Source organism: Gadus macrocephalus, chromosome 20 (genome assembly GCF_031168955.1).
Source record: "Gadus macrocephalus chromosome 20, ASM3116895v1".
Lineage (NCBI taxonomy): Eukaryota > Metazoa > Chordata > Actinopteri > Gadiformes > Gadidae > Gadus > Gadus macrocephalus.
In genome coordinates this window covers 550,041-569,568 of record NC_082401.1, presented here as the reverse complement: position 1 = coordinate 569,568, position 19,528 = coordinate 550,041, and the positions used below count along the sequence as shown (strand labels likewise).

The 19,528-nt window shown below is 42.2% G+C and overlaps 1 protein-coding gene and 2 non-coding genes across 3 annotated transcripts in view; all 3 read left to right on the top strand.

Annotated features, from left to right (window-relative positions):
- LOC132448178 (uncharacterized) overlaps positions 1 to 19,528 on the top strand; it is a 123,504-nt gene that overhangs the window by 34,305 nt on the left and 69,671 nt on the right. The window lies entirely within an intron of this gene.
- trnas-cga (transfer RNA serine (anticodon CGA)) lies at positions 14,984 to 15,065 on the top strand. The gene has a single exon. It is a non-coding gene; the product is annotated as a tRNA-Ser (tRNA).
- trnad-auc (transfer RNA aspartic acid (anticodon AUC)) lies at positions 18,725 to 18,797 on the top strand. Its single transcript has one exon. It is a non-coding gene; the product is annotated as a tRNA-Asp (tRNA).

The following is a 19,528-nucleotide window of genomic DNA, read 5'->3' as shown; positions in this document are numbered from 1 at the left end:
GCTGCTGCAGTAAATATTTTCAGAAGATATTTATCAGTTCTCGGTAATTCTTCTGGAAAATCACCCAAATACAATGATACACACGTCAATGGAATCTGTATCCCCAGAATTTGCTTCATAATTTCCCAGATTTCCTCCCAAAATCTTTTTAATTTTAGACAGTCCCAAAAGATGTGATAATGGTTTGCTCCTATTACACCACAGTCCCTCCAGCATGGATGGTTTGATGATGTTATATGCATTTTCAATTTAGGAGTAATGAAGTAGCGAACAAGGTTCTTCCAGCTAAATTCACGCCAGTAAGCAGAACAGGTTGTAGAGAAAACATTTTGACATATATTCTCCCATTGTTGGGAGGTTATTGTGTCATGTAGTTCCTTTTCCCATCTCTCCTTAATGTAACTTGTGGAAGTTCCTCTGCCATTTGCTATTCCCTGATATAGTTTTGAGATGATTGATTTAGTACTGCTATTGTACGTTTGTATTATCAATTGTATAATCCCATTAGGTTCCAGATTTGTCTGCTTTTTGTCAATCTCTTTTAAGAAGTAGTGGCGTAACTGCAAATATCTGAAAAAATCCTGTTTTTCTAAATTGTATTTTTCTCTAAGCGTCTGGAAGCTTTGTAATGTGTTCTTTTTTATTATGCTATAGTAAGCAGTGATTCCTTTATCCATCCAGAATTTAAACCTAGAGTCTATACAATTTGGTTTGAAATCTGAATCAAATGCAATCCATCTAAGTTGTTTTAACTGGGTCCATAAGTTTAAGATTAATTGAAAATAGTTGATGGTCCCCAATCATTGCTTGTATTGGTATGCATTTGTACAATCTCTCAATCTCCTTCCATTTGGCCTCATATCTGTCATCACTCCAAAGAACTATTGTTTTCATTTGGGCAGCAAGGTAATAATCCCAAAGATTAGGAAGAGACATTCCACCTCGTTCTTTACTGGTTTTTAATGTACTATATTTAATCCTAGGTTTCTTTCCCATCCAAATAAATCGAGAAATGAGTTTGTCCCAATCGTGAAACTGTTTAATTGGAATTTTTACTGGTAAAGACATAAACAGGTAAAGCAGCCTGGGTAGAATAAATGTTTTAATAGTCTCAATTCTAGCAAGAATGTTGTCCAGTGATTCAGATCTTCTTTAATTTTCTTGCTCACCGTATCATAGTTTTTTTTATTATATAGGTCACTGGGACAGTGGGTTAACCAGACTCCTAAGTATTTGATTGCCTTTTGAGACCAATCAACTGGAAGTCTTTGCCTAAGGTCCGGTGGCGGATTATAGTTGTATGCTAGTATTTGTGTTTTTTGTATGTTGAGCTTATAGCCTGAGAATGCCCCAAATATGTCAAGGAAATCCAAAAGCGCGCACAGGGATGCTTCTGGGTTTGAAATATATAAAATAACATCATCAGCATATAATCCTATTTTATGTTCGGTTTCATTGTGCGTAATTCCTTGAATATTCTCATTCTCTCTGATTGCCTGAGCCAAAGGTTCTATGTATAGTGCAAATAGTGTAGGCGAAAGTGAGCATCCTTGGCGAGTGGATCGTTCCAGTTTTATACATTCAGTTAGGCGCCCGTTTATCTTGATTCTTGCTGTTGGTGCTGAGTATAGGGTTTTAATACTATTAATTGAATTTTCTGTAAAGCCAAATCGTTCAAGAACTAAAAACAAATATTCCCAGCTGACGCAATCAAAAGCCTTCTCAGCATCAAGACTGACTAACACAGCATTCATTTTATTTTCCTTTATGTTTTGTATTATATGAAGAGAGCGTCTGATATTATCTTGTGTTTGACGTTCCCGGACAAATCCAGTTTGGTCATTGTCAATCAGTTCAGGAATAAAGGAGTCTAGTCTTTTGGATATAATAGATGTGTACAGTCGGTAATCTTGATTTAAAATTTAAATTGGCCTATATGAACTACATAACAATTTATTTTTCCCCTCTTTTGGGATAATAGAGATGAAGGCTTCATTCCATGACGGAGGGATAGACATTTTCTCAAGTGTCCAATTGAAAGATTTCAAGAGCACTGGATTCAGCTCTTCTCTAAACATTTTATACCATTCAGCAGGTAGACCGTCGGTTCCTGGAGTTTTATTGTTTTTTAATGAATTCATTACAATCCCTAATTCTTCCTCAGTGATCTGTGAGGTTAGATTCTTATTTTGAAATTCTCCAATTGAGGGCAAATCCAATGAGTTCAGAAAAACTTTTATATTCTCCTTGTTATCTTGTTTTGGTTGAGAGTATAACGTCTTGTAATATGTCCGGAATGCAGCATCAATTTCATCCAAATCGTTATACATTCGTCCTGTCTTGGGATCTAATATTTTGTATATAGATTGTGAGATCTGTTTTTTCTTAATTTTTTTTGCTAATAATTTTGTAGCTCTGGGACCTACTTCGTAATATGTTTGTTTTATGAATTTGTATTTTTTGTCTAACTCTTCTTTATAATTGTTAGACATTTGATTCTTTATTTCTTTTATTTGCCTCAATATCTGGTCACTCGGATTTTCGATGTGGTGCTTTTCTAGTTCTCTCAGTCTACTGTTGGGAAAAATAACCTGCTGAGTACATCACATGTACATTATAAATATAGCTAACTCCTACCCTAGCCTGATGAGCACATCACATGGACACATTATAATATAGTCGACTCTTGCTCTAAACCCAACGAACACATAACACAAACATGATAATATATAGTCAGGTCAAGGCCGGAGCTGAAGGCCCCATCTCCCAGGCAGGCAGATGGTGGACACTCAGACAATGCACCAGTATCATCTCCAGAACGGGAGAGCCACATTAATTTATCACACAGGAGACATTTTGAGAGCTCTTCCCCGTTAGGAGGAACCAAGAGATACCTCTGCCCATACTAGGGGCCTGAGAGCCACATTAAATTATCACACACAAGACATTTCAGGGGGGCACTCCCCCGTTTTAATTTATCACACCAGAGACACGAGGAACTCTCCCCGTTACGAAGCTCTCTCAGGGCCTGGGAGCCAAAACACACCGAACCGCACACACCTCAAACGCACACACCTCATCGAGAGGAGGATACAGCATAAGACTGCATCACACAGGGACTCTTCACCTTCTTCTGAAGCAGACCTTCCACGGAGGCGAAGCTCCAGACGAACCATCAGCGCTGATTAGGGACTTAGACATATTCGATTTCTCACGCTTTATGACTCTGTATAACCGTTGCCACTTTACTTAATAAATCCAAGGTCCTCGTGCCGATAGACTTTATTACCTCTCCGTCTCATTTCATCTGGTCCAGTAGCTAGACAGACCGTTTTTCCCAACACTACCTTCAAGCTCTTTAAGTTTTTTTTCTTTTGTTTTCTTAATATTTGTGCCGATGGATATCAGTTTACCCCTAATAACTGCCTTCAAAGCGTCCCATAGTATATTCGGGTTTACTTCTCCATTATCATTTATTTCAAGATAAGTTTTAATTTCAGCTTTTATTTGTTGTATGACAGTTTTGTTATTAAGCAAGGCTGTATTGAGTCTCCAAATTGTTCTTTTTGGTCTACTATCCAAGTACAATGTTAGATACATCGGTGAGTGGTCTGAAGTGTCCCTTGAGCCGATATCACAGTTAATAATTCTGTGTGTCATTCTTAAAAACGAAGAAAAAATCTATCCTTGAGTATACTGTATGGGGAGCTGAAAAATATGTATAGTCTCTATCCGTTGGGTGAAGTTCTCTCCAGACATCCAGTAAGCCAATCTCCTCTAGGCTCTTTCTCAGGATTTTATTTTGTGGTGATACAGTCCTCTTATTGTTAGATGTGTCTTCTCTATTTATTACCGTGTTAAAATCTCCAGCACAGATTAATGTACCTTGTGACTCTGAGGCTATGAGCTCGAGAACTGTCTTCATTAGTTTTGGATCACTTTGTGGAGGTAGATAAACAGAGATAAGAGTGGTCATGTTATTTTCTATTCTACCTTGCACTAAAATATATCTGCCCTCACTATCCCTAATCTCCTTTACTAATTCAAAATTTAGGGAATTATGTAATAATACCGCTACACCTCTTTTGTGGCCTGTCTTAAAGGAACTATAAAATGTGTTCTTGTACCCAAACTGCTTTAGTTTTTCATGTTCATCTTTAGATAGATGGGTTTCCTGTAGAAATATGATCTGAGGTTTCTCCCTTCTCATCTTAGCCATTACTCTACTCCTCTTAACTGGATTATTCAAACCATTCACATTCCAAGAAGCTACTTTAAAGTGTCTGTACCCCATGACAGTAGTTATATGTGCCGACAATATGAACAAATGAACAATGACAAAAACAAATAACAGGCACTTTTAGAACAGAAAACAAACATTTTAAATTAAATAAAGTCAGTTGGCTGTGAAAGGACTGTCGCAGGGTGAGCACTGTTGGGCAAAATAACCTGCTGAGCACATCACATGTACATTATAAATATAGCTAACTCCCACCCTAGCTTGAGGAGCACAACACATGGCAGTCACGTTACAATATAGTCAATTTTTAACACATAACACACACATGAGAACATGGTCAGGTGAAGGCCAGAACCAAGGCCCCATCTCTCCTCCCGGCAAATGGTAAACACTCAGACAATGCACCGTTTCATCCTCAGAACGGGAGGGCCACAAGCAGGAGACTCTGTGAGACTCTCCCCCGTCAGGAAGAACACAAGAAGATATACATGCATACACTAGAGCCTGGGAGGCAAGGTCAACCAAAGACACACAGAACCATACACATCTCAAACGCACACACCTCATCGAGAGGAAGATACAGCATAAGAGTGTATCACACAGGAACTCATCCCCTTCTTCTGCAGCAGACCTTCCACGGAGGCGAAGCTCTGGACGAACCATCAGCGCTGATTAGGGACTTAGACATATTCGATCTCTCACGCTTTATGACTCTGTATAACCGTTGCCACTTTACTTAATAAATCCAAGGTCCTCGTGCCGATAGACTTTATTACCTCTCCGTCTCATTTCATCTGGTCCAGTAACTAGACAGACCGTTTTTCCCAACAGCACCTGGGTTTTCAAAACCACAGCCTGACCATTTCCATGTTTTGCATATTCTATGTTGTAAACTTTTCTTGTACATCTATTGCACGTCTGCCTGTCCTGGGTGAGGGATCCCTCCTCTGTCTCTCACCCTGAGGTTTCTCCAGTTTTTCCCTGTTAGTTTTTTTTTCAATTGCTAACAAGCATTGGTCGAAACTAAGGTGACCAGATTTCTGAGACAAAATCAGGTGACATTTTCGGTTCAGAGGCGTAAAAACCTCAAACATGTAGTGTTTTTGTCTTTGAAAAACTAAAACGGGGACACTGCCCTTACCATTCATAAAGCGGTTTCTCTCACCCTATTTCTCCTAAATTGCAAAGGAATTGATTAACAATGAGTTTTTTTCCTCTGATCAAAGTAGCTGAGATCAAGAACATCCATAAAATCAGCTGTAATAAATAGGTATCAGCCAGACACTTCACCCAAACTAAGGCCTCCTCCTTACACCATATGATTTTCACAAGATTTAGTGCTTTGTCTATTTTCTATGAATATTAATATGCAGAAATTATCATTTTTGTTCAATAACTTCCACATCATGTGACCCAGTGACTCCAAACCAGTATCCAATTGTATTACCAAACTGATCAAATATGACACACCACTTTTTATGCTATTTTAGTGCTTTGTCTATTTTCTATGAATATTAATATGCAGAATTTATCATTTTTGTTCAATAACTTCCACATCATGTGACCCAGTGACTCCAAACCAGTATCCAATTGTATTACTTAGCCCTAAAAATAAGACACACCACTTTTTATGGTATTTTAGTGCTTTGTCTATTTTTTGGCAACACGTCTCCGTGTGGATGGGCCCTAATTTTGGTGGTGGCCGCCACCGCCTAAAATGGTCAATGTGGGCTGAAACTAACATAATTCAGTATAATCATCTGACATACTGTGTTTTCCTGTTTTTAGGATCGGGTCCGTTCATTTTGAGAGGTTAAATCTGCATATTTCCGCTCCAACTCTGCATGAGTCTGAGGCTCTCTTCTCCCGTGCACGCTGTGTGCCACCTGTGTGCTCCCGTTTCGCTGTGCTGTGTAAGGCACACATCGGCATGGGGTGTCAGATAGGGGTATGCGATATTGACAAAAATCAATATCCCAATATTTTTTGGGATTTTGCCGATAACGATAATTGACGATATTTTGCATCCCTCAAAAATGTGTTTGTAAAAGCATCAAAGGCCTATTGTACTAGCTCGCTCTTGTTAATAGTATATTAAATGTTAATGCTAATATTGACAAAAACAGCTTGTTCAAGAAAAACAAGTCTTATTTATTAACTTAAAACTGAGTCATTCAAGTAAGTACAATACAAAAACACTGAAATCACCAGTGCAAGTATTGAGATCATTCAGTGCAAGTATACGTAAACCATTTCAAAGTGGCTTATAGGATTTACACTATAAAATATTGCACTAACAAACTATCATGAGAGCATTTTAAACTGACACTTCCCCCTAATGTAAACAATACTCATCATATTTGAACTACAAGGCATGAACATTAGAATGTGGATACACATTTGACTGCTGTTCTGGAAGGTGAATTGTGCAGCATAAGCAAGAACAAAACTAAGTCTCCAAATCCAATCTTTATGCGTCAAATACTGCACAAAGAGTGGTGACAGATTTTGTTATTCCTTGCCATCTGTTGCCCTTCTTGTTGTAAGGCACTCCCTTGCCGAATGACGCTGTGTTTTCTTGTCGGTACCTTGCAGGCCGGTCGTGGTCGACCGCTGACTGCCGAAGCTTTTCATATTCTTCATATTCTGTGCTGTGGTTAATTTGCAGATGGTGAAACAAGTTCGTTGACGAGCTGTCTTTGACGGCAACCGCTTTCTGACATAGTTTGCAGATTGGCGTCTTTTGAGCAACATCAGTGTTTTCAAAGCCAAACCACCTCCATGTGAGTGAGAATGATCCACATTGAGCTATTAAATCCGAGGCTGGTAGAGTTTGTGGTTTGTTCACTAATTTTTAACTTCAGCCATAGTATGCAGCTATGTTAGCTTGGTTTGTTGTTGTTGTGAAGTGTAAACACGGCATGTGTTCTCAATGTGCACGTGCCGTAGTCAGGGTTGCCAAATTGAGATTACATTTCCAAGCCAGACACACACAAATACAGAAAGACAAACTAACCACCTTTTAGGTAACCATTTTTTAATCATTTTCATTCCAAAATTGTGCACATAAATGAATAGTAGGTTGTGATTTAACTTTTGCCACCTTTTCCACCCTCAATGAGCATTAGCCTACACTACTATCTGAAAACTTAATTCTAAAATATTATGCTGCAATAGCCCAAAAATCTAATGATTATTAATTAGAGACATTGATAACATAGTGTCCACAAGTGAGAAGTGGGTAATAATATGGGTCCAATAAGTGACACACAGAAGTGTGTAAAATGGGCGCAACAAGTGACAGATTCAGAGAGTGTGATAATACGGGTCCAATAAGTGACACATAGAAGTGTGTAAAATGGGCGCAACAAGTGACAGATTTAGAGAGGTGTGTAACAATATGGGTCCAATAAGTGACACATAGAAGTGTGTAAAATGGGCGCAACAAGTGACAGATTTAGAGAGGTGTGTAACAATATGGGTCCAATAAGTGACACAGAGAAGTGTGTAAAATGGGCGCAACAAGTGACGGATTTAGAGAGGTGTGTAACAATATGGGTCCAATAAGTGACACAGAGAAGTGTGTAAAATGGGTGCAACAAGCAGTGCTTTAAGTGGGCCGGTACGCACCGGTACGCAGTACCCCTACTTCTAGATTTTACCCCATGGCATACCGGGACTTTTCTCGGACTTCTCACAAGCTCCCAGAACCCTTTCCTTTCCTCTCCAAAGCTGTCTCTCGGTGATTCATGGCAGCTAAACTACATTACCCAGGGCGCACTACGTGACGCTTGCCTCTATGTTCTCGCCGGTAGGCTATTATGTGACGCCCACTAGTTTGTTGTCACGGAAGTGGAACGTCACATTTGCTCATGATCCACAGCAGTGTTGGATAAACAGGCATAAACAAAAGACACGATAGTAAAGTTGGCCTGGCTCCTAAAAGGCACAAAGGGAATGCGAACCGGAACGGAGTGGCATGATGACAGAACTCTCAGACAGTCAAATACTACTGAGCCAGAAAATGCAGGTCAGCAGCAACAAGCTAATGTTAGCACACAGCCTGTTGCTATAGCAACGCCTGTTGCTAATGCTGCGACGTTAGCAATAACCTCGTTCAAGATGAATGACCAGACTGTTGGTGAAAGGATCAAGTACGGTGTTTTTTAAAAACCTGACAGTTCTGTTGAAATCCACTGTTGCTCTTTCTACAAGTATATGGATATTCAGTGGTGGAAAGTAACTAAGTAAATTTACTCTAGTAAGTACTGTACTTAAGTAAAATGTTGATGTATTTTACTTTTGTGAATTAATTTTATACTAGGCTATACTATTCAGAGGAAATATTGTACTTTTTACTCAACTACATTTATTCAGTAACTTTAGTTACCAGTTACTTTACAGATTCTGATTCTCAATACAAAATATTTCAATTATAATTTAAAAATAATATATATCATGTATTGTTTTGGATTGAGCTACACAGAAGTATATAAAATAATTCAATTTTGCCCCACCTTTTATCAGCTGCAACGTGATGATTAATCTATCAATGACAATCTAATGATGTTTAGATTGTACTTTAAGTACATTTTGATGCTAATAGTTTTATACTTTTACTTAAGTTACATTTTGAATGCAGGACTTTTACTACAGTAGTGGGATTACTACTTTTACTGAAGTAAAAGCTCTGAGTACTTCTTCCACCACTGTGAATATTTGAAGAAATGAATGTTGTGAAAATCAGCATTATCTTTCAGTATCTTTTATTCACTGTAGAAATTCAGAATGTAATACTTAATGATTTGACAATATCGGCTGCCCAATACACATGCCAACAGGTGAAAAGGGGAGTACTGGCACTTATTTTTTTCCACTTAAAGCACTGGCAACAAGTGACAGATTTAGAGTGTAATAATATGGGTCCAATGAGTGACACAGAAGTGTGTAAAATGGGCGCACCAAGTGACAGATTTAGAGAGGTGTGTAACACAGGGGCTCAAAAGTGACGTTGTAAGAGAATTGTGTAATATGGGTCTAATAAGTGACAAAGCGTGAGAGTGGTCCCCAAAGGTGACCACCCTGACTCCTATGAAACTTTTTTTTGGAATTCTGCTTATTTAAACAGACTTTTGTAATATATGACTGTTGCTGATCATTGGTGATTTTTGTCAGAGCTGTACGAGCCCTGGAAAGGGTGGGCCCCGCAGATGACAGTCCTGACTAATGGTCTCTCAAGTTATGGCGCGGGAGTGTGTGTGTGTGTGTGTGTGTGTGTGTGTGTGTGTGTGTGTGTGTGTGTGTGTGTGTGTGTGTGTGTGTGTGTGTGTGTGTGTGTGTGTATTTATATGCGTATATATATGTGTATGTATATGTAGTGTGCTGTCTATGTGGACCTTCCTGTGTCTTGAATAAAGTTATAATAATAATAATACTTGAATGATCCGTGATGAAGTAGTCTAAGCCAGGATATTTACAGCTTTTGCCTAATAACATCTGTTTTTCATGTCCTTATCTTTAGAAATGACGAAGACTGGGAAACCAGACTCACACTGGGCAGGTGTGATGACCCTCTATGCTCAGGGGAAATATACATTTTCCACAGGCCAGAGACCGGGAGGCAGGAGATGGAGGGCGGTAATACAGCGTATTAATGCTTGTCCCTTGACCCCCGTGTTCAATCAAACTCCCCGCAAATATGATATTTTTGGGAAAAAGATCAACTGTGAGTGTGGATATCATGAGGTAGGTGGTGAGGGGAAAAACGGTCTGTCTAGCTACTGGACCAGATAAAATGAGACGGAGAGGTAATAAAGTCTATCGGCACGAGGACCTTGGATTTATTAAGTAAAGTGGCAACTGTTATACAGAGTCATAAAGCGTGAGAAATCGAATATGTCTAAGTCCCTAATCAGCGCTGATGGTTCGTCTGGAGCTTCGCCTCCGTGGAAGGTCTGCTTCAGAAGAAGGTGAAGAGTCCCTGTGTGATGCAGTCTTATGCTGTATCCTCCTCTCGATGAGGTGTGTGCGTTTGAGGTGTGTGCGGTTCTGTATGTTTTGGCTCCCAGGCCCTGAGAGAGCTTCGTAACGGGGAGAGTTCCTCGTGTCTCCGGTGTGATAAATTAAAACGGGGAGTGCCCCCCTGAAATGTCTCGTGTGTGATAATTTAATGTGGCTCTCAGGCCCCTGGTGTGGGCAGAGGTATCTCTTGGTTCCTCCTAACGGGGAAGAGCTCTCAAAATGTCTCCTGTGTGATAAATTAATGTGGCTCTCCCGTTCTGGAGATGATACTGGTGCATTGTCTGAGTGTCCACCATCTGCCTGCCTGGGAGATGGGGCCTTCAGCTCCGGCCTTGACCTGACTATATATTATCATGTTTGTGTTATGTGTTCGTTGGGTTTAGAGCAAGAGTCGACTATATATTAATGTGCCTGCCATGTGATGTGCTCATCAGGTTATTTTTCCCAACAGTGGTATTATACAACAATTGAGTTACATGGAATGTTTCATTTGTTTCAGATTTGACAACAGACATCCCATGAATTGTAATATCCCAGGACATTCCCAGTCTGACTTTTCAATACAATAATCTGGTGTTTGAAGGTTAATTAGTTGACAGTAGAATTGTTGTATAAAAGGAATATATGCTTATGTACTCGGCCTCCGGCCTTGTGGCTACGGCCAAACAACACCCGGTGGTATATCCATTACAAACACCACTCATGCTATATTGCTTAAACATTTTTATCTGTGATACAAATGTTGTATTTGATGTCAGTGTCTAACAGTGTGAGTACATAATTATTTGGATGCAGACTACTGTCTGGCTTAAGGGAAATGTACTGTAAATGTAAACCCAGTTTTGTTCTCCCCAGCCACCAGAGAAGGCTGGCGCAGCATCAGCCAGTTCAGGTCAGCTGAGTGCCCCGGGGGCAAGTGCTGCAGCGGGAAGGGCTCCTGAGGAACCAGCCAGTGCAGCGGCAGAGGGGAGGGCTCCTGGTGAACTGGCCAGCACAAGTGCAGCAGCTGTAGGTCAGGAAAACCCAGCTCTCCGCAGGATTGTCACGTGCTCGCTGTGTACTAAGGAGGTGATGGGTGAGGACTACACGCAGCACCTGTCAGACTACCACGTCCAGGAGCGATGTGAGCAGTGTGGCGCAACGGCCTGGGGACTCGTTGGATTGTCGGAGCACATTGAGAGTGCTCACCATTTGAGCTGTCCAACAGAACCAATAGATGTTCCGGCTCCAACAGAACTATACACAACACCGGCGCCACAGCAACACAGCAACCCACCAGTTGTTCCCGTCCCTGCTCCTGTCCCTCCCATAGCCCAAGAGACGTCACCGGCGGCACCACAACAACTGAGTGCGCCTGACGCAATTGGCGCCAACCTGCCAGAGGGGCCGGAGGAAGTTCAGGAGGATGAGTTTCCTGATGAGACAATACCTCAGGCCACTGATATTCTTTTCCCATCTTCTTCTCAGGTAATGATGTGATAGCCCTTTGATAATCTATTAGAGCCCGACCGATATAGGATTTTTAAGGCCGATACCGATACGAATATTTTGTGATTAAAAAATCAGATATGCCGATATATCGGCCGATATATATACATAAAAAAAAAAAATCCAACAAAACAAACAGATTTCCCTAACATTGGTTATTTGTAGTTATCCTTTAAATCCTTTTCACTCTCAACTAACACGTAACAACAGCAAAACTGGACATGGTAGTCATGAATTAAGTCATGCTTATCGACTTTAGAGAATTGATGGGGATGTTTTTAATTGTTATTCAAGCAATGTATGACAGTTGCCAACTTACCATGAACACACTTGCACACATGAGCTGTGTTGGAAATCATTCCCTATTCACTCCCTCACTATTCCCTATATAGTGTTTATGATATAGTGCACTATATAGGGAACGAACAAACGAGAATTCGGACACGACGCTGAACATTTCTAAGCGTCATTTGCGTCAGTAAATGCGCCGGGTATTTGTGTGACGCAGACAGATGCTCCCACATCATGAAAACAAACCGGGCAATCCCGAGGAAAGCTGGAGCTTGTATTGATGTTGAATGCAACATTTCCTTGATCAAGTTTTTTTTAATTAATTTTGAATATTACATTTTCTATGTTAACTCCCAATTAAATTGTTGACATCTCTAAACGAAAGCCGGAGACTCCATCATTAAATGTATTAGTTTTCGCGGTTATTCAGCTTCTTCTTCTCCTCCGGAAGAACACTACCGCATTGCATTGTGGTATACGGAGTAACAAGTAGGGAACATCGTATGTACACTCAAATTTTAGTGCATGAAATTAACCACTGAGAATTCGAACACCACTGCAAAATGGCGAGCACCCTATATAGTGCACTATATCCGTGATAGGGAATGATTTCGAACACAGCTATGAACAACACCGATGATCTCCGTCGATCTCCGTCATTCACTCTGCCTGAATCAGCGGGTTTGGGGCGTTAGAGCGCCCTCTGGTGGACAAACTTCTTTTTTTTTTTTTTTATATTCATTTATCGGCCATTATAATGCCGATACCGAATAGTTTGAAAAATGCCTAATATCGGCCGATAATATCGGCCTGCCGATATATCGGTCGGGCTCTATAATCTATCAGAACATCCTCCTCATCGTTACCCGCTTATCCGGGGTCGGGTCGACCCATCTACCAGAACATTTTCACTGTAAATCTAATTTGATAAGGGTAATTCCTTTGTGTTACATGGGCACAACAAAGTTCACCTCACTGTACTCTCATTCACTTCTTTCAAATAATTCCCTTTAGGAACCTACAGCTGAAAGTGAAGGTGCATCTCGGAGTCCTGTCAGCTCCCCATTTGAGGACAGTGGGCCTATCACTTCAACTCCGGTAAAGTAGCTAATGTCTGACCATTAGAAATGCTTATTCCTTCAGTGTTTCTCTTAATTTAGCTATACAAACTGTTTTTGTTTTCATTTCATATGACAGGATAGTCGGTGTGATCCCAGAGGCATTCCCGGATGGGAGGCAGTCGATGCCTTGGCAGGGTACCTTGTCAGCCTCAACCGGACGATAACTGCTCTTTCGAACCAAGAAATAGCAGATATACTGAGGTTGTACTCCAGCCTGGATGGAATCGACAAGTCCCCAACAAAGTACTCCTTAAAAAATAAGAAGACGACCTTGCCAGGGCCATGGAGAGCTTCTCGGAAACGCAGTGGCTCTGCTCCAGGCCAACAAGCAGCCGAGAGGTACCTGCAAACAATCAGCTTCAAGTATATGTGTGTAGCTGTGTGTTCATGTGTAATTAACTGCATACACATACACTTTAATGGTGTGTGTATATATACATTTAATATACTTGTAATATATGTGTGTAAAAGTGTGTTTGTACATTTGTATGTAACATACAGGGGTATATATATATTTATATATATACACACACACACCCACAAAACAAACACACACATTGTGTGTTTACAGTACACACACAATGTTGGTTATATCATCTTGTCTTTTCGCAGATTGTTCATGGTTCATGGCCAGGCTGCCCATAGACCCGATTACACCAGGGTCTCTGAGTGTGTTGCACTGAAGCTTTTCAAGGAGTTCAAGGAAGGCAGAAATAGACCAAAAGACCCTAAGTGGAGGACATTTCCAATTCCTCAGGCTATTGTCATGACGTATGGTCATATTAAACAATTAATTGAGGATTGCCAACAAATCCTGCAAAGCACCAACCTGGTACTGGTGACCATAAATAATACAACAGTCTCTTCTTGGTGAGTTCATTTTTACTGCTTCATATATTCCCTTCAAAAGGACTTATAAATTCATAGGCACATGCATTCAAAACGTATAATGACTAAAAAACAATGTGAAAAACTCTGATCCCCCCCACAAATAGGCTGCAGGATCGGCAGAAGAGGGCCGACCGCGATTCTCTGCTTCAAGGGGTGGAGCTTCCTCAGCAGGTCCACGTGGCCGAGGAATCCCTCCTGGAGGCCCAGGACCTACCATCTGAGCCTGTTCCACATGGGCATGCAGATCTGGAGTTCGAGGAACCTGACAACCGTGAGGGTGAGGCGGTGATTCGGCGACGCCGACGCAAAACTCAGGTTTCCAGCGAAGACGCTGGAGGAGATGATGCTTGGACTGTTCCTTTCCCCTCTTCATCTGACCTAGCCTATTGTGAGCAGCGTCAACACCCAGCTCCTGTGTCTCAATCACAGAGCTGGTACAAACAAAAATGAAGTTTGAAGCTGGAAACAGATGGTTCAATGTGTAACAAGGGCCACTTTTGGGTACATGGCAAATGAGCTGTGATGGCAGAGTGGTTAAGGCGTTGGACTCGAAATCCAATGGGTATTACCCGCGCAGGTTCAATTCCTGCTCACAGTGTTGTATGTTAATATTCCGTGTTGATTTTTGAGTTTCTTGACTTGACATCTGCCCAAACAAGGTGGGTAAGAAGATGTAGTCAAAATCCGATGCTATTATCGCCGAAAATTTTCTAATCTTGCTCACAGCTATTAACTCTAAAACAATCAAAAAGATTTCATTTATATAGGTCAAGGAAATAAAGGATGATAATGAATATGTGGTTTCACGTTGATATACCTCTATGACGATGTTTGAACTGATGTTTTATTCTGCGTTTAAGAACTTCTATATTTTCAACGCTTGTCATCTGGGACGTTTTTTCAAATTTCCTATTGGTTTACATGTATTGTCGCTGTGATGGCCGAGAGGTTAAGGCGTTGGACTCGAAATCCAATGGGGTTTCCCCGCGCAGGTTCGAATCCTGCTCACAGCGAAACTTTTCAATGGAACCATTCCGTCCTCATTTGATTATCTCAAAGGAGAAATTTAAAGTTGTGGATTCATTCCTTTACTTTTGAACCTCCGCTATGAAGATTGTTAAAACACTTGTTATACTGGGTATTGAGGACCGTCTTTGTTCACTTTATGTAATTGGGAAACTTTGCCAATAAAATCCGGGTTTACACCAAAAATATGAATCTGTTATGAAGCAGTGTTTAAGGCATTAGACTCGAAAACTCAGTGGGAATAGCGAAAGCTCAAATACTTCACATATACCTGTCTGCTGAGATTTTTGACTAGATCAACCAATCGACAAGCCCTAGCGATTCTTAAAGGCCAATCCAACTTGACCAACAGATGTTCCCTTTGTTTCATTCATAAAGGTCTTATGATGAGAGAGGGGTTACTACAGGGGTTACGTTTGGGAGTACTATACACAGCAAATAACGGACCAAAAGTAGATTGATATGCAACGTTAACGTTGCATATGACTACTGTACATCAAATCGATCGTCAATACTATATATTCTCTACAGTATTGACGATCGAAAATACTATATATTCTCCTACGTACCATTTCAGTTTTGAAGCAGCGTCGCGTTTTACCATCCAGCTAAAAAGTGTCAGCCTATCCTATATGAAGGTCCGCGATAAGTGTTGTTGACAGGTAAGACCATTGTAATAACCTAACCTAAATAACGGAAACTCGGGACAGCGCCAAATGTCCACCAGTGGCAGGAAATATATTACATCCGTACTGTGAAGAAATACCATTGAGAATGAATGGGGAAAGTTAAGGAAGTTAAGCTTAACCATTTTCGGCTCCCGCGCGGGAGGTCCCCGGTTCGAGACCGGGCGGAAACATGGTCAAAGTATTTGTATTTAGTGGTCGCAGTTGAGAGCATAGACTGTATGAAAGTTAAACTCGAACTCTAGTTGTGAGAAGTCCTTAGAAGTGTCTGGGTGTCAACTCCTTTCCTGATTTGCCTAGCGTTACTGAATCTTCTACCTGCACCTCTCCAGCATGGACTTCTGGGGTAACCGTCTCATCCTGGATCGTCTAGCATGCAATGGACGGTTCGTAGGCCATTGGCATGTCGTGGCGGGCATTGGCCGCTGTCGTTACGACTTTACAATTGAGGCCTAGCGTGCTAGCATTGTTCCCCGCTGTAGCAGAAGGGCGAATGGATGTTTAGGATAATATGTTTCAAATATGTATGATATAACCACTTACATTCACACCTGACCACTCTGACCCTGGTTCCATTAAATGTTGTGAACTAGACTGGACGGTTGATGACGGGATTCTGATTGGTTGCCAGATTATCCGTGTATGTGTTTCCGTAGTGTAGTGGTTATCACGTTCACCTTACACGCGAAAGGTCCCCGGTTCGAAACCGGTCGGAAACAGCATGTCTATTTTGAGTTCAACAAAGTTAATGTTTAAATTCTCCTGCTTTACTATAAAGCAGCTATTCGGGAAAAGTCTATCTGGAACAGAACCTTCAGCAGCGTCTACTTGGCACCACGCCACCTCTTCAACCGATACACCGGGATCCCACCGGACGCGCACGCGCCGCGGAACGGTTGCGTCCTCTGCCCTGCGTCCATTCCTACCGGGCGCGTAACGGCAGCGTAGCGCTGCCTTGCGAGACAGCCGCATTCACGCGAGATCACGAGATCACGCGATAATCCTCAACCTAATGTACTCACCTTCCACTCCCAAAACTATTGCAATTAAATGCCACGCTTTGTCCTTTCTGACATTTTCCTTATAAAAAGGAGGATTTGGTACATAAATGACTTCATGTTGCTGAACTTCGACAATGAATCTCTCGTCGTCCATGTTGCCGACCCTCTGAGACCCTTTGATTGATTGACTGCTGACCTGGTGCCACCGGTCATGACGTAATAATGTTAATGTGAAGTTACATGTGCTGAGTATTGTGTTTTATTTTGAAAATTGACCGGATGCTCTATGGCTTTTACTTTTCACTTCCTGCCCGGCTCGACCTGCTCTGTCGAAATTGACGCGGTTTAGCAGCGGCTCGCGGCAAAAATAGAATTGGACGGAAAGATAGCGCCGCGGCGCGGCACGCTGCTCCTGGGACGCTGCTGAAACCTTCCGCGGCGCGCCCGGTGGAAATGGTCTCATTGATTAGAGTGGAAGCGATCAGCAGCGGTGACCGCGGCGCAGCCGTCCCGCGGCGCGTACGCCTCCGGTGGAATCGAGCCTCGTCATATTATTAAGTGTTTAAACCTGTGCTGAAAACCTGTTTATGCGGGAGCTTCTGCTGACAAAATTTTCTAGGGTTTTGCACAAATTACCAGGTTTCCGTAGTGTAGTGGTTATCACATTCGCCTAACACGCGAAAGGTCCCCGGTTTGAAACCGGGTGGAAACAGCTGAACTGTAATGAGATCAACAAAGTTAATGTTTAAATTCTCCTGCTTTGCTATCAAGCAGCTATTCGGGAAAAGTCGATCTGGGACAGAACCTTCAGCAGCGTCTACTTGGCACCACGCCACCTCTTCAACCGATACACCGGGATCCCACCGGACGCGCACGCGCCGCGGAAAGGCTGCCCCGCGGAACGGTTGCGTCCTCTGCCCTGCGTCCATTCCTACCGGGCGCGTAACGGCAGCGTAGCGCTGCCTTGCGAGACAGCCGCATTCACGCGAGATCACGAGATCACGCGATAATCCTAAACCTAATGTACTCACCTTCCACTCCCAAAACTATTGCAATTAAATGCCACGCTTTGTCCTTTCTGACATTTTCCTTATAAAAAGGAGGATTTGGTACATAAATGACTTCATGTTGCTGAACTTCGACAATGAATCTCTCGTCGTCCATGTTGCTGACCCTCTGAGACCCTTTGATTGATTGACTGCTGACCTGGTGCCACCGGTCATAACGTAATAATGTTGATGTGAAGTTACATGTGCTGAGTATTGTGTTTTATTTTGAAAATTGACCGGATGCTCTATGGCTTTTACTTTTCACTTCCTGCCCGGCTCGACCTGCTCTGTCGAAATTGACACGGTTTAGCAGCGGCTCGCGGCAAAAATAGAATTGGACGGAAAGATAGCGCCGCGGCGCGGCACGCTGCTCCTGGGACGCTGCTGAAACCTTCCGCGGCGCGCCCGGTGGAAATGGTCTCATTGATTAGAGTGGAAGCGATCAGCAGCGGTGACCGCGGCGCAGCCGTCCCGCGGCGCGTACGCCTCCGGTGGAATCGAGCCTCGTCATATTATTAAGTGTTTAAACCTGTGCAGAAAACCTGTTTATGCGGGAGCTTCTGCTGACAAAATTTTCTAGGGTTTTGTACAAATTACCAGGTTTCCGTAGTGTAGTGGTTATCACATTCGCCTAACACGCGAAAGGTCCCCGGTTTGAAACCGGGTGGAAACAGCTGAACTGTTATGAGATCAACAAAGTTAATGTTTAAATTCTCCTGCTTTGCTATCAAGCAGCTATTCGGGAAAAGTCGATCTGGGACAGAACCTTCAGCAGCGTCTACTTGGCACCACGCCACCTCTTCAACCGATAGCCTCTTCATATTATTAAGTGTTTAAACCTGCGCTGAAAACCTGTTCATGCGGGAGCTTCTGCTGACAAAATTTTCTAGGTTTTTGCACAAATTAACAGGTTTCCGTAGTGTAGTGGTTATCACGTTCGCCTATCACGCGAAAGGTCCCCGGTTAGAGACCGGGCGGAAACATGGTGTAAGTATTTGTATTTAGCGCTCGCAGTTGAGAGCATAGACTGTATGAAAGTTAAACTCGAACTCTAGTTATGGGAAGTCCTTAGAAGTGTCTGGGTGTCAACCTCCTTTCCTGATTTGCCTAGCGTTACTGAATCTTCTACCTGCACCTCTCCAGCATGGACTTCTGGGGTAACCGTCTCATCCTGGATCGTCTAGCATGCAATGGACGGTTCGTAGGCCATTGGCATGTCGTGGCGGGCTTTGGCCGCTGTCGTTACGACTTTACAATTGAGGCCTAGCGTGCTAGCATTGTTCCCTGCTGTAGCAGATGGGCGAATGGATGTTTGGGATAATATGTTTCAAATATGTATGATATAACCACTTACATTCACACCTGACCACTCTGACCCTGGTTCCATTAAATGTAGTGAACTAGACTGGACGGTTGATGACGGGATTCTGATTGGTTGCCAGATTATCCGTGTAAGTGTTTCCGTAGTGTGGTGGTTATTACAATCGCCTCACACGCGAAAGGTCCCTGGTTCGAAACCGGGCGGAAACAGCATTTCTGTTTTGAGTTCAACAAAGTTAATGTTTAAATTCTCCTGCTTTACTATCAAGCAGCTATTCGGGAAAAGTCTATCTGGAACAGAACCTTCAGCAGCGTCTACTTGGCACAACGCCACCTCTTCAACAGATAGCCTCGTCATATTATTAAGTGTTTAAACCTGAGCTAAAAACCTGTT